This window comes from Acipenser ruthenus, chromosome 45 (genome assembly GCF_902713425.1).
Source record: "Acipenser ruthenus chromosome 45, fAciRut3.2 maternal haplotype, whole genome shotgun sequence".
Lineage (NCBI taxonomy): Eukaryota > Metazoa > Chordata > Actinopteri > Acipenseriformes > Acipenseridae > Acipenser > Acipenser ruthenus.
The window spans coordinates 2451445-2457200 of NC_081233.1; the positions used below are offsets into that span (position 1 = coordinate 2451445).

General features: G+C 40.2%; 1 long non-coding RNA gene across 1 annotated transcript; it reads left to right on the forward strand.

Annotated features, from left to right (window-relative positions):
- The first annotated feature begins 3488 nt into the window (after positions 1-3488).
- On the forward strand, positions 3489-5503 carry LOC117416400 (uncharacterized). Its single transcript, XR_009319730.1, has 3 exons — positions 3489-3628; positions 4563-4637; positions 5342-5503. It is a non-coding gene; the product is annotated as an uncharacterized LOC117416400 (long non-coding RNA).
- Positions 5504-5756: the final 253 nt, after the last annotated feature.

Genomic DNA, 5756 nt, shown 5'->3' on the forward strand with positions numbered 1-5756 from the left:
GAGGTCTTACTAATGCATTGTACAGTTTTAACATTACTTCTCTTGATTTAAATTCAACACTTCTCACAATATATCCGAGCATCTTGTTGGCCTTTTTTATAGTTTCCCCACATTGTCTAGATGAAGACATTTCTGAGTCAACATAAACTCCTAGGTCTTTTTCATAGATTCCTAATTCAATTTCAGTATCTCCCATATGATATTTATAATGCACATTTGTATTGCCTGCATGCAGTACCTTACACTTTTCTCTATTAAATGTAATTTGCCATGTGTCTGCCCAGTTCTGAATCTTGTCTAGATCATTTTCAATGACCTTTGCTGCTGCAACAGTGTTTGCCACTTTTTTGTGTCATCTGCAAATTTAACAAGTTTGCTTACTATACCAGAATCTAAATCATTAATGTAGATTAGGAATAGCAGAGGACCTAACACTGATCCCTGTGGTACACCACTGGTTACCTCTACAAACACGGTGAGAAACACTACTTATTGTTCTTGTTATTATTTTTACCTCCTCTCTCTCTCCCGTTCTTTCGCCCTGAACACCCAACCCCGACTGAATGAAAATGTGCATCTATATATACTGTTGTTCTGGGATTCAATTACTAATTAATTATTCACTTGAATCCCAGCACGTGAATTAATTCTGTGCAACCCCGTGCTCACATATTACATTTAACCAGCACGTGAAGTGATTTGTGCCCTCCTCGTGCCTAAATACAAATCTACATTTTTAAATACACGTGAAACACAGACCCGTTTATATCCCGTGTACCAATGACTATACACCGACATTTACACACGCACGCAACACACAAATGCACACAGGGACGGGGCACATTGCCACAATTCCTAATTCAATTTCAGTATCTCCCATATGATATTTATAATGCACATTTTTATTGCCTGCATGCAGTACCTTACACTTTTCTCTATTAAATGTCATTTGCCATGTGTCTGCCCAGTTCTGAATCTTGTCTAGATCATTTTCAATGACCTTTGCTGCTGCAACAGTGTTTGCCACTTTTTTGTGTCATCTGCAAATTTAACAAGTTTGCTTACTATACCAGAATCCAAGTCATTAATGTAGATTAGGAATAGCAGAGGACCTAACACTGATCCCTGTGGTAGTCCACTGCTTACCTCGCTCCATTTTGAGGTTTCTCCTCTAATTAGTACTTTCTGTTTTCTACATGTTAACCACTCCCCAATCCATGTGCATGCATTTCCTTGAATCCCTACTGCGTTCAGTTTGAGAATCTTTTATGCGGGACTTTGTCAAAAGCTTTCTGGAAATCTAAATAAACCATGTCATATGCTTTGCAATTATCCTTTATCGATGTTGCATCCTCAAATAGGGGTTCCTAGTATCTTCCTTTTGCATGGTCCTAGTGTCCCACATGTTACATTCCACCCCCGCTAAATGAATCAATGCCCCATCAATTACCCAAAGGAAACTTGCCAAGTGCGAAAACAAGCATAAGGGACATTGCTACAGTTGCTGGATAACCTGGACACAGGAAGATCTGTAACCTGAATTTTTACCTCCGCCCCTACCTGCTGGCCGTGAGACATTGCAGCTTGTGGAATATGATGAGGGTTGGGATGGTAGCCTGCTGTGGTCTCCTTTGTCCGTCTAGTTGGTTCATTCAATACAGGGAACTCCTCAATGTCAGGAACAAGCATCATCCTCTCTGCTGGGTTATCTTGTTGGTCAAGTGGCATCCACTGCACCTCTAAAATAATGGCGTCCTCATCAGAATCACAATCCTCCATGCTAAAATAATCAAAGGGAATACCTGGATCTAAGACCTCATTCTCCTCTTCCCCGGGTAGTGAGCAGTGTGTTGGACACAGCTCAGCTCAGTCCGATGGACTTGCTTCACTGGGCAAGCGACCTCTACTGGAGCAATCGAATACACAGGTCCCTGGTCAGTGGGACATCATACAACTCGGTAAAGGGTAGGGTTCCAGGTCCTGGATATTATTGCGTCCTCTTCTCCAATGATCTTTCTGGTAAACAAGCTGGCCCTCCTAAAGCACAATCCCTCATCTTGCTGTTATTAGCCTTCCCCCTCTGCTGAGCTGTTGTTTCCATATGGTGTTTAGCACTTTGATACACAGATCTTCAGATTTTCCTGTTGTTCTGCCATCCAGTCTGTACCTCTGCCCCCTGCTGGCCTCTGGCCACATCCTCCAAACAAGAAGTCCATCCACGGTTAATTGAGGTTCTCTGCCAAACATTAAAACACGGGGAGACTGGCCAGTAGTCTGATGTGGTGTGGTATTATATGCAAAGAGTACCTGTGGTAAACACTCTGTCCAGCATTGTTTCTTCTCAGAGGGGAGGGTGCGCAAAAGGTCATGTAAGGTCCCGTTGAAGCGTTCGCATTGACCGTTACCTTGTGGCCAATATGGAGTTGTCCTAGTCTTGTGAATGCTGTGCAGTTGGCACAGTTGTCGAATGAGTTCTCCCTGAAAACATCTGCCTTGATCAGAGTGGATCTGTTGTGGGACCCCAGTGGTAGAGAATTCCATCTTCTTCCAAAATCCTATCCCCTTGACGGAATAACTCCAGCACATCCCCGGACAGCTTTGATTAGGCAAATTGTTAGTTGAATTGAGTGTTAATAAATTGAGTTGAAAAAAAGTAATGCAGACACAGGGGGGTCCCCAGGACCAGGATTGAGAACCACTGTTCTAAGGTATATATTAGGCTGTTTTAGAGAACTTTTGAATCATCAGCAACTCACTGACCTGCCCAGTGGTGGTTACTTATGTTGTCTAAAGTGAACCCACCTGTTAAGCAGTGTGTGCTGGAAAGCCTGGTCAAAACATGGGTGAAGTAAGAGCGCCGTGGCGGTCTTACCTGACAGAGAGAGGTAGCAGGGTTGTGCTAGAGCAGCAGTGTGAGGTAGTGGTTAGGGGGCTCTGGACTCTTGACCCGGAGGAGGGTCGTGGGTTCAGCTCTTACTTTCACTAAAAACATAGTTTTTTGTATATAATAATATACTATTGTGGATATTAAGAATTGTATTTTTATATAAAAAATGAATACTGATAATTCTTGATATTCAGAATTACATTTTTTATATTAACAACAAAAATTGCTGATATTAAGAATTGCATTATTGATATGAGAAATTCAGGAAATTCATTTTCTCAAGATGACAGAAATGTCCTGAAGTAGACCACTTTAATACTCATACACTCCGGGGCCCATGGCTATTAAAGTGCTCTAACTACAGTTTTGCAGTTTTTGAGATACGTGTATTTTTTTCTCATCAATACATTCTAATACAGGACAGTAATCTGAATTCTGACCCCAGACAAGTCTGTGACAAACATCTTTCAACTTCAGAAATATATTACAGTGATGTTTATCTAATGAAGTCAGCTGTCAATGTGATGCCACGTTGCAGCTATTTTGTTTAATGTTTTTTATTTATTCAAATTCAAGCCTGTTATGTAAGTGGCAGTGCCAGCAGCCCCTCCAGTGCTGTGCTCTGGTATAAATATGTCTGCTTCTCCACTGCAACTCTACAGACCTGCCTCGACAGCTCCAGACCAGCAGACACCATGAAGACTCTCATGCTCGTTTTCTCCCTGGCTCTCCTCTGCGGCTGTGAGTATTTTATTTCTTAGCAGACGATATCATGTTATTTTTTACATACAATTACCCATTTATACCTAGTACAACCCTGCTGCCTCTCTCTGTTCACTGCTCTCTCTCAGAGTATCACTGCGATCGGAGCTGTTTCTGTAGGCTAGCTCTGTCATGCAGGTTTCTGATGGCAATGCAGATCTTTATCAAGGTCAATGCTTTTGTTTCCAAAGAGTTGTGGCTCACAAATAATTTGGGCTGATTGGTGATATTCACCTGGAGTTCTGCTATTTGTCCACTTTGTAAAAATAGAATTAGGGCTTCTGGTTTTGGGTTTTTATTTTTGTCACCCTGTGAAGTCCTTTTAAACATGTTTTAAGCCAATTTGCTTTCTTTCTTTCTTTCTTTCTTTCTTTCTTTCTTTCTCAAACTCTAATTACTAAAGGAAGTTATTTGTTTTTACTCTCATATATATCTTGATTGAGTTCATAGACAAGCTTCCCTGTGCGCTTATTCCACCTGATTGTGAGCCTGCATTTCATTCTGGCTTCAGTCTAATCATTGCTGAATTCCGCTTATTATCTTCCACACTTAGTTTCTAGGAGTAGTGCTACTAGTTTGTTTTCTCCTGCTAATTTAACCATGCTTCTCTGTATCTGGCACGCAGGCTTAGCAAATGTTCTTCACTTTTAATTGTTGTTGTTTTCTCTCCTTTTATTACTTATTATTATAATTCAGTTCTATTATGATATTTTATTGTATATTTTTCTATTGTATTGAATAGTTTTATTGTTAAGCGCTTTGTGAGGGTGGCTCACCTTGAAAGATGCTATATAAAATAAAGTTTGATTGATTGATTGTACCTGAATTATTCATTTGTAAATACAAATGTCAGCACATGTAATTTACAGAATTCTGAGCCCAGAGTGCTGATTCTCAACATTGTGTTTTTCAGATGCAGAGACACTTGTGTGTACTGTTAATGGTAGAGATAACATAACATGTCGTAAAGGCCTTGATGTTTGTTTCAGTAAGTCTTTTAAAACAAAACTTATGTGTTGAAATGGGGGTCACTGTGTCCCAATCGTCCCATAACATTTATATTATCATATGAGAAAAGGGTAAGAGGGGGAAGCCAGTTTATTTTATTCCAAGCCACTGGTGTCAGACTCCATTCCTGTAGGTCGGTACTGCAGTGTCTGCTGGTTTTCATTCCAACTTCTGCTCTCAATTACTTAATAATATTTTGGGACATAGATTAGGGGTTCAGTGTATCTAGCTAATTAAATAATTAGAACAAAGAAGTCATTGAGGAGGACTTGCGTGGAATGAAAACTAGCAGACACTGCACTGCAGGACCAGAGTCTGACTGACTGACACCCCTGCTCCAAATCAATCCCTGCAGCCACGGCACTGGAGAGGCTGTATAGCAGTCGTTCCCAAACCTGTCCTGGAGTACCCCCCCCCCACCCCGCTGGTTTTTATTCCAACTGAGCTGCTCTCAATTGAATATTCCAAATTGGGAGAAAACAGGGGTAAAAATAATTGCTGATTCCAAATAAAAAAATATTACAATGAAGTAGCCCACAAGACTTCAGCTTCAGAGAGCGAGACACTCAGTGAGTTACTCAGGCAGAGCAAGAAATGTTTCCATCAGACTGCAAATGAAAGAATTCATGCTTCCTATCTTTTGTCCTTGTAGAACTAATTTTTTTAACTGTTTTTATTTTTCAGGACATACTGTTCGTATTACAGGTGAAGCTATTACGCTTAGAGGATGCATGTTTTCAAAACGTTGTTATGCTGAGCACAACTGTTGCAACACCGACAAATGCAATGCATAATTATCATGCTTCCAAATGCATCCTTGAAGGAAATAAAATCTAAAGCATCTTACCCTGTGTCTCTGGTCCTTCTTCTCTGTATGGATAGATTGTATTTGCTTATTAGGAAGGAAATTTGATTGTTTATGGAAGCCCTGAACTGCAAGATGAAAAAAAAATAGTGGGATTATCTCATACGTACGTGATAATAACTGGTACTATATGATCTCGTACACATGTGATAATAACTGGTACTATATGATAACTATATGATCTCGTACACATGTGAAAATAACTGGTACCATATGATAACTATATGATCTCGT